Here is a 13,626-nt window from a genome sequence, read left to right as displayed (position 1 = left end):
AATTTACCTTTTTTTCAGCTCTCTGACTTGGAGAGATTTCAGAGAGAAATCAAATGGCTGTAGTGCTGCAGGAGTCCAGAGCACTTGCACTGATTTCCTCAGCAAATTCTGGTTATGTTTCTAAACAATGGAAAATCTCCCAAACACTAAGAGAGAACAAAGCCCACGCTAGCCACCAGAAACCAGCCAGAACTCAACAATGCTCCAGCCAGCAGTCTCACTCTGCTCCTCAAGCGATGCTCTGCACAAACCCAAACAAAGGAGCCCATTTACATCATCACCGATGAATTTCTTTACCCCTAGAAAACTTGCACAAGTGCCACACTTGTGAGTGCCATTATGATTTCCAACAGCCTCCTGCTGACGTTGAACAGACTTTCCAAGCGTCTCTGCATACATTTTGTACTTGATTACCCCACGCTTGCTGGAAGAAAAGGAACGAAATGCACTCAAGAGCCACTTGCTTATTCCCGATTTGGGTACAACAATGCCGGATGCAACAACATCGTTTTTACCTCCTGGCAACCTCCCTGCACCAGGGCTGCCACACGCCATGTCCAGCCACTGGAGACAGGCGTTTCCCACCGAAGGAACGAGCACCTCATACCCAGCCCTTCGGTTTTGTAACCCTGATGAGGGCACATCTCTACGAGCCATAATGCATTAAGCAACAACGCGATATTCAAAACTAAGTTCAGAGCGTGCAGCAGAACTTAGATCACCCAAGGCTCCTGCTGGAAATTTTCCACAGTGTAACAGTTTATTTTGTGGGCAGGAAGAGATCAAGAAAATTAATTAAGTCAGAGTAAGAAGCAAAACCTCCCCCTAAAGTGAGTAACTGCACTAAAGCAGCAGTCGTGAACCAGCCAAGTACATTTTAAGGGCTATACATTTTCACTTCCACAGTCTTGGAAAAGAAAATGGAGTGACTTTGTTCTGTATGCATATTGTCCACCATTTGTTATTGTCTGTCTATTGATGCTTACTTGAAAAACAAAATTTAATTAAACCCCACAGTACTGCATAGCCTGCCTTTGAAATATGCCCGCATTAGTGGATCATTACAGTAAATGAAATATAGCTTCATATCGTATTTTTCAAATAACGTCCCAAAACATTTACAAATTAAATAATACTCTTGCAGAGAGAAATTAAGAGACATAGCATTTAGCAAGGGCAAAGAGATGTTTACAGATGAAGTCTGAAATGAGATGTGGAGGCAACGAGGCAGAGAGGTGCCGGAGGGCTCTTCTAGACCTTGTTGAGACAGTTCTCTGTGTACCACAAACTAGACAAAGAAAGAGCGCGCCAGTGCCAGGCGAGCAGAAAGGGCAGTGTCCCCAAACCCCCAAGGAGGTTTCAGCACGAGCTCGTTCAGGGTCTGGGGTGCGCTGGCACGATCTGCCAAGCCAGGGAGGTGCCTGCGCTCCTCTGCATGCAGGAGAGCTCAATGCACCCGCGCACCCTTTGCGTCCTTTGGAAACCCGGCCAGAGCTGTACCGGTCATAGGGAAGCGAACCCTTGCAACCGACTCAGAGCAGTGAAAACCTGGACTTTTGACAGGCTGAGAAAAGAGATGCAGAAAGGCGCTCTTGTGGCAGGATGAGAAATACACTGCTAATATTTACCGGGAGCAGAAAACAAAGGGAGCTTTGGTTTCTCAGGGTAAGTAAAAGCACAAGCACGTTCGTGAGTCAGCACTGGTCATAGCAGCAATGCGTGATGTTGAGCAAAGCAAAGAAGCATGTTAAAAAGCAAGTGAATCTTACATGAGCCTTACAGCTCGGGCTTGAAGAGATCCAAGATTTGTCTTTTCCTTAATAGCATCTAGGGCAATGCCAAGTGTTCTTTGACAATTTATTTACTCCGACAAATCATATTCCCTACACAAGCGTAGCCCGTTACCACATCCTTCTTCACATGAGCCTGGAAAAGGCTATGCCCTGCAGCTCCTACGGCCCCATCTCCATGGTGATGCACTGATGGAGGTATCGACTCCAGCAAGAAGGCAAACCTCCCCAAAGAAAAGGCTGAAGATGGCAGAGCTCTCACTGGTATGAGCCCCGGGGAAAGGTGGGCTGCATGTGCTGAGCACGCGCGGCGCTGGCAGGCAGGGCTTTCGTGAGAAGCGGTGCACGTCGGCCTATGAGCAGGCTGGAAATGAAGAAGAAAACCTTACAAGGGCACCTCTGGATCCCTTTTGCAGGAAGAGGGTAAAAGATTCACAGCTGCTGCCCATGTCAGGGATCAGCAACCGACAGCCCAATTCCCGTAGGTCCTGCTGAGTTCTCATCAGCATGCTGAATCTATTATTTAAAGGAAAAACGTTCAGCCTGGCATATAATCATTAAAAGCTGTCAACTTCCAGCCTATGCAGGGCTTCCTCTGCGGAAAGGATCCTTCCCTGCAAATCAGGGACTCCTCACCAACTTCACGTCACAAAATTAAAACGAACAGCTGCGGCAAGGGGCGATCCATTATGCATCACCTTATCGGTCCTACAACAATAATGAGCACTGGGACCCCAAGACACTACACAGCACATTGCAAGGCTGGGCAAAAACCACTTGAATATAGAAAATGCAGCCCAGGATCCTTGCAAAAGGAAAAATGTGGTGGTAGAGAGGCATTGGGAGTGACATAAAAGAGCTGGCACACAGAGCATCCTTCCTGCACTGGGGAAGGAGACTCCAACAAGGCTGTGCGGGTCTAAACTGTCGAAGGCAAAGCAAGCGCAGCACTCGTGCACCGGCCAGGCAGCTGGCTCCTACCTGCTGACGTGCCCTCCTCACCTCTCACACCAAAGCCTCCATGGGGATCAACAACTCACGTCCGCTTGCCCACACACCCCCACACCCACTCTCCCATCAGCGGACAGTGTGAAAGCTGCCCAGCAGCACTCAGGCAGATTCGGGCTGGCTTTGTGCTTTCCAGGCTGTGGCAAAGCCTCCCTGACACTTAAAAGCAGCACAACCAGCTTGCATAAAAGATGAAGATTGCTGAGCCTCCTGCAGCCTTCCCGAGGTGAGAGCAATCTGTGCGCGCTGTAATCATCAGGCAGCAGGAGCGCGCCGAAACCGGGGCAGCTAGACTGCAGTGCGAGGTTAAAAATGATTGGGCTTCACATTCACAGGTATTTCAAGAAACGTGCTCATCTACAGCTCGCCAGCACTCTTCTCCGCCTCTGAACGTACCGAGAAGGAGGTCTGAACATTTAAAACAGACCAGACTGCTACTCCCAGTTTGCTGGAGGAAATAAAGGGAATGGGATGTCCGACAGGGAGGAGGGGGCGCAGCCCCGACACCTCTGAAAGTGCCCTGCTTCTGCAGTTCAAGGTTAAACATCTCCTTTGCACTGATTTCTGAGTCTGCCTCTCTCAAAGGCCACGCCAGGTAATTAGAATCATTGTAACTATTATTAGACCATAATATTATTATAGCGTTTTTGCTACACTTGACATCTGTTGGCTGATAGATTTAACTGGTACATAAGAAATAATTGTGCATAAATTTCTTGCAAATGAGCACCAACACGGAAGACATTAAAGCGTTCTGCGTTGAAAAAGTTAATTTTATGGAAGCATGCTTCAAATAAAAATTCTAAAATTAACAGCTAAACCTTTAAAAACTCTCATTAATGAAACTATTTGGGTTTAAAGTAGGCAGCCGTTAAAAAAATCCAGACTTTTCTTCAGATGCTTAAAGGCATATACCTGGCTCGGTATCTCCTTCAGATCCAGATATGCGTCTTCCTCCCACCTATTCCAGTGACCCAGAGGTTTCTAAATCATCCTTCCATCTTCCTTTTCGTCTCTCCGTAGCAGGCTTTTGAATTATTTGGGCAAAGAGTCTGACTGCGCAGAGAACCGGTATAATCAGGACTCTTACGACCTGCTCACTGAAATCCTACAGAATTATCAGCAAACACACATCTAGAATAAAATACAGCTTCTTGCATCCCACGAAGCCCAAAGGGCTTTGCAAACTGGACTCGGGATGCAATTTATCCACCGCCGAGATTCAGCTGTAATCCAGAGTGGAACACAACCTTTCTACCAGTATTTAACTACAGCATGCAGCCCCCCGGAGAGAAGTAAGGAAGAATCCAACAGAAACCACAGGAATGCTTTAGGGAGGCTGAATTTTCCCCCCTAGAACTGAAATTTGGTCAGGGCACCCACCATCAGCCATGGAGAACAAACAGGGCACAGCTTCTCCATCCCATTGATGATGTCCTTGAAGCACAGCCTGAGCGAACAGCTGTGGCCAGGTACCTCAAGTTACCAGCCTTGAGAGGTGAAGAGATGAAAACAACAGAGGAACCTTATGCTGTCCTTGAATTCAGCAGGGCTCAAATTTCACCCCGCAGTTACACTGATGTGCAACGAAAGATGGTATAGTGGGTAGAAGTGCACTTCAGAAAAGGATCAACCTCCTAAAAGTCAAAAAGCTGAACACAGCAGCTTAGTACTTACAGAACTCAGGGGCGGTTAGAGCTGGTCCTGTTTGGACTGTGATGTTTTCTCCAGTTAAATGTATTTCAGTCAAATTACTCCTCTTCCTTAAGCTTAGTTTGCGCTGAGAAGGTGACTGGCAGAGCCCTGGTAGAACGAGGAATCCTGCAACTGCTCCCACAGCGACACACTATTCAGGGATAAAAATGAGTGTAATTAACTTTTCCAGAGCAAGTAATTTTTTTTTTTTCCCCGAGCAGAGCAACCACACAAGGAACTTTGAATTGCTTGAGGAGAAAAATGTATTTTTACTACCTTAGTCACGTAACTCTCACTGAGGACAGGCCTACAGAGAAACAAAGGAGAGCAGGACACTACGGACACAAATTCCCCCCATGCATACCCCTCTGCTACCAAAGCAGAGACACCTGGGGAGCTCTCGGTGGAAAGCAGGGCTAAGCGACTGGAGGATTGCCTCTGAGCAATGCTAGTCCTAGCGAGCGCCAGCGAGAAGCTCCAGTTAAATGAGGTTCGTGAAAGCTCTTGAAAAATCACTCAAGCCTTCAGAAATGGGGCACAAATCCCCCTCTGCAGAGATCTGCCCACCACAACAGCATTAAAGCAGGCTTTTCACTCTATCCATCCGACACTTTCAGGCAAACCAGAGGAACTCGGACTAGGCGAGCTCACCCTAACGAGGCACACTGCTCATTACTAACTAAGAAAAAACCAAAACCCAAAGCCACCCCCCACACACACACACTTTAGGGGTAGCTATCAACAATTCCCTGTCACAACGCGAGAAAACCTCACGTATGGGCCCTCAGAGCTCGGTCCAGGTCTGCTTCTATTAATCCTTTTCATTAATGGCCTGAACAATGAAAAAGAAAGTACTTTTATAAAACCTGAAAGGATGCCCAGCAGTTAAGAGCCAGAAGCACTCTAGAGGTCATGATCAGAATTGATAAACTGAAGAAAAGTTCCAAAAACACCCACGAATCAATAAAAAGAAATGTAAGGAAAACAATGCAAAGAACCACACTTGGAAACAGGAAAAACAAAGATCAAGCACACAAATACAGCACAACAGAAGTCTCTCTGGACAGAGGTAACGCCGAGGAAAATCGGGGACTGGACTAAAAATGCGACGTGTGTCAGCGTTGTGATGCCACAGCTCCAGCTGCAAAGAGCTAGACATCATTCTGTGATTTAAGAACATAAAATTCCTAATTCTGGGCTGGAAGGCCGTGCTCAGTGCTGGGTATCGCCCCTAAGGAAGTCGCAGACAAACCGAAGGTCTGGCCAACAAGCAGAGCAGTCAGCGGTGTAAAACCCGCAGCCCCGTAGCAGCTGTTGAAGGGTTTCTCCATCCCCGCTCCCCTCCAGGGTTGTTATCAGCTCTCGGCATTTAACAGCTGTTTACAAGGACAACCATCCCCTGAGCTTCCCATTCTATGAAGGCAAGAATGAGTTAGCTGCAAGGGTGAGTTAGATGAGGTAGCAGGCTCTCTGAGACCGGGATTTCATCAAGTCCCAGAGGGAACTTGCCCCCGTCCAGATCTGCACTAACATCCACCACTGTCCAGTCTGGAGCTGAGTATCCCTCACCTGGCATGGGCATGGACAAGGAGGCTTTTCCTGCCCTGCATTTCATTTTAGCATCCTCCATCTGGCCACTCCTACACCGCTACAGCAGTGACATCTTAGAGCTAAATTAACAGCCTTCTCTTCCCCAAAACACAATAGAGCTCCTCATCCTGCCGAAAGGGCACCCACACAGCAACGCAGAACGAGCGCAGCCGTAACCGTTTCAATTCACATCTTCATCACCTCTCATAAACGAAGCTCTTCAGCTCAATTTGCCCCCAAGCTACTTCGGCAGTGAAGACAGCCTTCCCACGCGCTGCAGGGCGAGGGATACTGACCTGGGCTGCCTGCGGGGAAGGGCAAGGCTTCCCTCCTCCTCTCTTACCCCCAAACAGCCCCAGCGACCTGTGCAGTGGGCTGTAGCCCATAAGGGTCACCGCTCAGCCAAGCAGGCAAGCCCCCCCCACCCCAGACAGCATAATGTGAGGCAATGATTGCTGAAAGCAATTGAAATCATTGAAACAAGGTGTTTCAAAGCAGGCGAGAGCAGCTGTGCCTGCGCAGCTGATGCCATACGCACACAGCTGCACCAAACCCTGACTGAAGGCTCTGCAAGAAATCCAGCAAGGGGGCAAGATCTACAAATCTTATGCAAAAGCAGGGCTTAACTTCCAGGAACATTTAAGATTTCCCAGTGACTCGAGAGGATTTTGGGGCTTTTTGACTCAGAGCTTTAGAAGCACGCTGCCTCGTGAACCGCAGCCAGAAGAGATTTGACAAAGCCTTCGTTAGCACGCGCCGTCTCCTTTCACAGGGCTGTTTCCCAGAAGATCCCCAGTGTTGTGTCATTTTTCACTTCAGGTGCTAAGAATATCTGTGTGTTAATAAAAAATAGTAACTACCTTTATAGGGAACTTATCAACAAAGCACTCGACAAATCTTAATTAAAGCTGATTCACCTACTTCACGAGTGCAAGTTAAACATTATTTCTCAGAGGGGAAAGCTGAGTGGTAAGAGAGCTGAGGTGGGTTATAAAAGCCACAGAGGGAGTCAGTAGCAGAGAGGATTAGCACATAGAAAGGCTGAACTATTATCCCAATAATCCACTGCTTTGCAAATTCTGATGGTATAGCTGACATGCTTTCAACCACACCTGCCCAGCTTGACCACATCTGTAGTTAAGTAGTCTTCCATTTCCTTGCCAAGTAAGAGCAGAGAGAGAGAGGGTTTGGGGGTGCTGGAGAGTTTTTCAGGTGTTTTATTGCTCAGGCTAAAGAAATACTAACTGTAAAAAAGGAGAAGGTGACAGCGGTAGCACCAGCACTGGTCTTGTGCTGCTTTAGGGCACAGGGACAGCATTGCGGGTTCAAGGGCTGTTCTGACAACTCTTAAGGAACTGCCAGTTTCCAGCTTATTTCTTTAAAAGGAACATATTTGTGTCCCTTCAAATCTAGTAAATACGTGGTCACACAGAGAGCAGACCCCGGGAACTCGCAGACACTGCTCTCACCTCTGTTAGCTGCACTTCTACATTAAAGTTTCTGGGGCAAGATTTTGGATGCTTCCATCAAAGCCTTGGAGGCTGCTGAAAAATACCAATGCAGTCCAGGCTGGTCATTTTAAGGCAGGGTTGGGGGAAAGAAAAGAGAGAAGAGAAAAAAAAAAAAAGTCCATCCCTTAATAATGCTACTCCCAGAGCACAAATGAATTCAAAAGGATCACGCAGAGCAGAAACACTGCAGTAGCACGTTCGGTAAACGACAGGGTGTGTCATCGGCTTCTAACGCTGCCGTAGAGACTTATCTGCACTTAAAAGGTTTCCTACCACGGCTGTACGCTGGAGCAGCCTCCTCATGCAGACAGCTGTACCAACAGAAATGCCTGTGCAGATTATACTCCTTTGGCAAGCAAATTAAACAGTATTAGTGAAGTCATACTTTCTGCCTCTAAGCCATATTTGTACTAGGTCAGTTCTATCAGCAAAACACTGTAAAATAAATAACTTGCCCCTAAGAAATTGTGTCTACAGAACTTGTTAGTGTAAACCTAGGCCATCTTGAGAGGCGGGTAGTGTTGATTATTTGTCAAAGATTACTTCTAATGCAAGTGTTAGTCAACCACTGAAGTTAAACATTTTAAGGCAATATTCCAAACAGTGTTTATACACAAAATCCCATTTGCTCAGTTTTCACTCCCTGGCTTTGTGCAACATGTAATTTCACTAGTTCTCCGGCAAGAGAGCCATATGCAATCTTGTACCAAAATAATTAGAAGTTTCAAAATTCAGGCCTCGTGTTACCAAGTGCATACCCTGAAGAAAAATCCATTTTAATGGCCCAGAGCTACGCCAACGGTACCAGGACACTTTTATTCCACAGCTGCCCAGGTGCACAGGGGGCCTGAGGTCATCCAGCCCATCCTCATGCTTAAGGCAGAATCCAAACTGCTCCTGTTTTGTTGAATTTGTATTTAAAACCCTTCAGCATAAGCAATTCTTGTCTGCCCAGGCCTCCTGCCCCACACTTTGTGGGTAGGTGCCCACCACAGGGCCCTGATTTTCGGTCATTTCTAGAACACGACAGCCCAGGCAGCTGCCTTTACTTCCCAGCCCTGCCCAAGGCAGGCCGAACCCCCCCGGGTTTAGGACAAACGCCATTACTCCACCTCAGAAGCAGCTCTCCGGGCCCTGCGCCCTCAGAGCCCGGGCAGGGCCCCCTCTGTGGGAAAGCAGCGCAGCGGGCAGCCCCCCGCCCCGGCAAGGCCTCACCACCGGCTCCCCTCGAACGAGGGCACCGGCAAGACACGCTCCGGCGCAGGAGGCGGCGGCCCAGCCCCGCAGGGCCCGTGTGCGGCCCGGTCCCCCGGCACCGAGCAGCGGCCCGGGCCGGCGGGGGGGGGGTGCCACGGCAGCGCCCTCCCGCCTCAGCCCCGGCCGCCCCCCCACTCACCGCTCCGCACTGCGCACGCTCCGCTCAGCCCCCGCCCCCGCCCAATCCGCGCTAGACCGATGCCGCGGCCACGCCCCCGCTCTCGGCCACGCCCCCGCGGGCACCGCCCGCCCTTGCCCTGAGGCGGTGCCGCCGCCCTCGCACCGAGCGGGGTCGAGCCGTGTCCCGGGCCGGGGCCGCCGGAGCGGGAAGCAGCGGGAGGCAGCGGGCCTCACCGGGCGTTCGGGAGACGCCCTAGCTGTGGGCAGACGGCTTGGCCCGGACAGCGGACACCAGCCCGGCCGAGGCAGTGCCAGGCCCTGAAGAAATCCAGTCACCCTGAGGGACTGACTGAGTGACTGACGGTCGCCTTTCCGTGTCGGTTTTAGGGAAAAAGGATGAAATAAACGGCTTTTTCCGAATAACGCCTGCTTTCTTTCGGGGTGGCCTTACATCACAGCTGTCTGCATGCGGACTGCGAGCACCGGGACCTTCGCTTGTCGTGCATCGTCCCTCGGGCTTGCCTGGCACCGCGGGGATCGCCCTCCCCTCGATCGCCCTCCAGGCAGCCCCGGCTCTGCTCGGGGGGAGCTGGGGTGGCAGCAGGAGGGGCCCGGGAGAGCCCTGAGCCCCCCGGCACCAGTGATGCAGCCAGGGAAGGGTACCCGGTCCCGTGGGCCTTCCCTGCCAGGGCGGCCGGTCGCGGGGCAGCCTGCTCCAACCTCGACCCGCCTGTGCCGAGGCGTCCCGAGCTCACCGTCCCCCGTGCCAGATGGGTGGTGGGGAAGAAGGAGGCGATACTTGCAAGGGTCATGAGATGTTGTTGGCCTTACACATCGCATCTTCCCTGCCGCTGGCTGCTTCAGCACCCCCTTTATTTTTCACACGTTTTGAGGGAGGTAGTGAAGTTTCAGGTAAATACAAGGGTGTTAATTCACAGCCTTGGCACCTAACGTCCCCCGGGCCGCGCTGAAGAAGAGGTGAGAAAGTCAGACTGGGAGGCACAGGGACTGCCGGGCTGCTGCAGGCATGAGCCCACGGGTCCCTCCTGCCTCGTTAGCTCGCAGCACCGTGCTGATTAAAATCGGGTGCCAAAGCATTTCCCACCCCTCTCCCGGCCGGTGACTGAGTGATGGCATTGCAGAAATGACAGAAAAGCCACAGCCACGAGCTGTGCAACCCTCCTCCCCGGCAAGGGCTGGGCTGCGGCACAGCTGGTGCACGAGGATGCCCGTGGACTCCGCCACGCGCCAGGCAGCGGCCAAAAACACCCTGCCAGCCCCAAAATTAAACCTGCAATGCTTAATTACCCAGCGAAGGGCGCTCAGCGACAGCAAGTGACAGCCGACGGGATGGCACGGTGTAAGGGGACTGGCGGAAGCTGCGTGCCCACTCTGTCCCCTAGGCCGGTGTCCCCACGGCTCCGCTCACCCATGCGCCGTGCTTTGCTGCCACCGTGCTTTGCTGCCGGCACCCACAAAGATCCTGGAGGCAGGAGATTGGTTGTAAACAAATCTCAGCTTTCATTTCCAGTAAATGAAGTGTTTTCAGTCTTTCCAGGTTGGATGTAAACACCTCAAAATTGGAATCTGGAATCAAAACCCACAAAGCCCATCAGGAGTGCTCCACAGGTTTATTGAGGTTTATGATTTTTATTGGGGTTTATGATTTTTCAGGTAGCTACGTGATTTCTGGCAAGACATAACTCCGGGCCTTTGGATGTGTGAAAGTGCTGCCGTACTCCAGCCTCTTCCTTCTCCTCCCTTTGGGGCTCTGGGCCCTCTCGGCTCCTGGAGCAGCATCGCCACCAGCTCAGGACGGGGCTCAGCCATCCGTCTCTGCCCAAACCCTGCTGTGGTCTCTCCAGTGGGGCAGGCGAGCTGGATCCAGCTCTTCCCCTCGTTTCTGCCAGGTGGAACAGCACTAACAGGATGATCAGCCATCTCTCTGAAGCCGCGGTGAGTCCCCTCTTCCAGGCACAGCAGGAGCAGCAATAAAACCCCTCCACGCACCAAACCCAAGGCTGGCAGTCGGGCAGGGCTAGCCTCTGCTTGCAGCCCAAGAGCCAAACATTGCCTGGGGCACAGGGAAAAGGAGTTTCTCCCTGGTTGCAGCCTAATGGCGATGCGGCAGGGTGCCGGCACGCCAGCCTCACAGCCCTGTGACAGCCCCAGGCAGTTTGGGAAGTCTTGCTGAGATGCTTGGTCCATCATTGCAGAGAGGAACGCTGCTGCATCCTCAGGCGATACCAGCCTAATCCCGCCGTCTGAAACTGCTCACACATCAAAGAGATTAGAAAACACGCTCTGCATGTATTATCTTCTGCATTTCAAGTTCTGCTGTTTGATCTGATGGGATGGAGGTTTTTTTCCAAAGGTATTGGAGAAGATGGGTGTGAGAGAGTAATTTAGGGCTGGGAGTAATTTTTCATCAATGTACTTAAAGACAATCACAGCACTAGGAGGGACGCCTAATTGTGGAGTTGTGTAATTAGTTTTTATGTCACTGCAATTATTCTGTTGGCTACATATAAAGAACATGGCAAAATGCAGCACTTAATTTTAAATCAAGACTTGATTCTCTTTTAGTAGGTAATTGATGTTGATCACATCACTTAGCAGCAACTATAAAATGTGTTATTTAGATTGTAAAAGGATGGAGAAAAGGGCTAAGCAGATAGGTAATTGATGGATTGTGGGCTGCATTGGTGGGAGGCAGCATTAATCCACCAGACTTCAGTTGTCTTTGTTTGCAGCCACTTCTGGGCATCGTTAGTGGCCCAGAGCATTAATGAGCGCAGAGCAGCTGATCCCCGCAGCATCACACACCGCAGCAAATGGCCGCTCTGCCCCCGGAGAGCAGCGTCAACAGATGAATTTGCACTTAATGCAATTGATTCCTTGTGTTTAAATACCTTCTTTTAAGGGCAAGCTTTGCTCAAAGCAGCTCGGCTTTGAGCGTGGGGTGGGATTCGGGGCTGATCTCCCTGGGCAGAGCATCCTGCCCAGGCATGTGTCGGGTCCTGCCTGCTCCCCTCTCCCAGCAGAGACCACCAGGCACCGCTGCGCAGCTCCCACAGGCTGCTTGCAAGCTCAGAGCTGCTGGCATCCCTAAGTACCTGCCACGGGCACCTCGGTCTTCCCTTAACAATAGCGCTGAGCTGTTCAAAAGAGGAAATCGGAAAAACTGAGGATGCAGAAATGGGCTATTCCCTGCGAAACTGCACTGACATCTTCTTGGTCAACAGCTTTGCAAGTTTAACAGTGAACTAGGCTAAGGGCCTGGAAAAGTTAGGCCAGTCCTATGCCTAAGCAGCAAGGAGAGCTTGGTTCCCCCCGGGCAGGATGATACAAAACTTGCCATTGCTCAGCACAAGCCCAGATCAATAGCTTGACACCACGGTGTGATTCACTGTCACAATAAAGTCGTTAAAACCTTTCCTTTCCTTTGCTGCTTCCCAGACAGGAGCTGGAGGCGAAACGGTGCAATCGCTGCAGGGATGGTGCTGAGGGCCGCAGGGTGACTCTTGGGCCGTCAGAAATTCAGATTTTCTTCAGGAAAAGGCATGTGGGTTTGTCGCTGTGAAAGGCTGAAATCAAAGACTCAATAGTCTAGGGACTATTAAGTAGGTATTCTTTATTGTAGCGCTGGACACACAGGGGATATCTCCTCCTGTTGTGTGTGTCCGGTCAGGTTAACTGCATAGTTTATATACAAGCTTATACATACACATTCATCAGATTTCCAGGAACTCATTATCATACGCACATGTCTCTTGCACATGTCTGTATATGTCTCCGGGTGGTCGTCAGGGGTCTCTGGATGAAGGATATACTCTTCCTCTCTGTGTCCGCTGGCTGACCTCTGTTTTTGCACATACTCAGTTCTGAGATCATGTATATCATGTCCTTCAAGGGTAGTCTGTTTTGGTTGAGGCACTTGTTTTAAAATTTCTTTATCGTTACGGTTTCGCACAACTGTTTTCTCTAAGGTTGAACTGTCCTAGTGACATTATTTAGGAGCCTCTTATCTTAGAGCCTTCCTGACTTCCCCAAAACAGTAAAAATCCAATTCGGTTCAGCCACAACAATTCTAGTAAGTGGAAGATTCCACGTTTACAGGCATCAGGTTTGTGCCTGGGACCGCCACGTGCTCAGCTGGAGCCACCTCCTCTCCTCAGGGCCCTCTTCGGGACTGTCCGGCTTCTCCAGCAGTTCAGCCATGGCAATGTGTCCTGAATTTGGTCAGAAACGGAATTACCCGGCTGGTGCCAAATAGCCCCAGACACGTAATCGGACATTCAATTTAAGTCCAAAAGCAAAATCAAATAACAAGGTGCCATCGCTGTGAAGCCACACAGCACTGCCCTTCGCCAGTTAACTCTTAGTTTTTGGTGTTTTTTTCATGTTAAAGTACCCGCAAGTAGTTTTGGTTGGGGGAAGACCCAGAAGAAAGCCATGAGATGCTGTTCAATGCTGAGCGGAGCGAGGCACAGACATCCGCAGGCGGCTGACAGGCACTGGGGACCTTCCCGTCCCCCCCCGCCGGGGCTCTCCCTGGTCACCCTGCTGCCTTCACAGGGCTCCTGCGCCGACTTGCTGTCACCAGGAGGGTTTGATTGCCCTTTTCCCCCTGGGAGGACGCCAGGACCATGCGG

The sequence above is a fragment of the Gymnogyps californianus genome, chromosome 14 (genome assembly GCF_018139145.2).
Source record: "Gymnogyps californianus isolate 813 chromosome 14, ASM1813914v2, whole genome shotgun sequence".
Classification (NCBI taxonomy): Eukaryota; Metazoa; Chordata; class Aves; order Accipitriformes; family Cathartidae; genus Gymnogyps; species Gymnogyps californianus.
Note: the sequence above shows the minus strand (reverse complement) of the source record.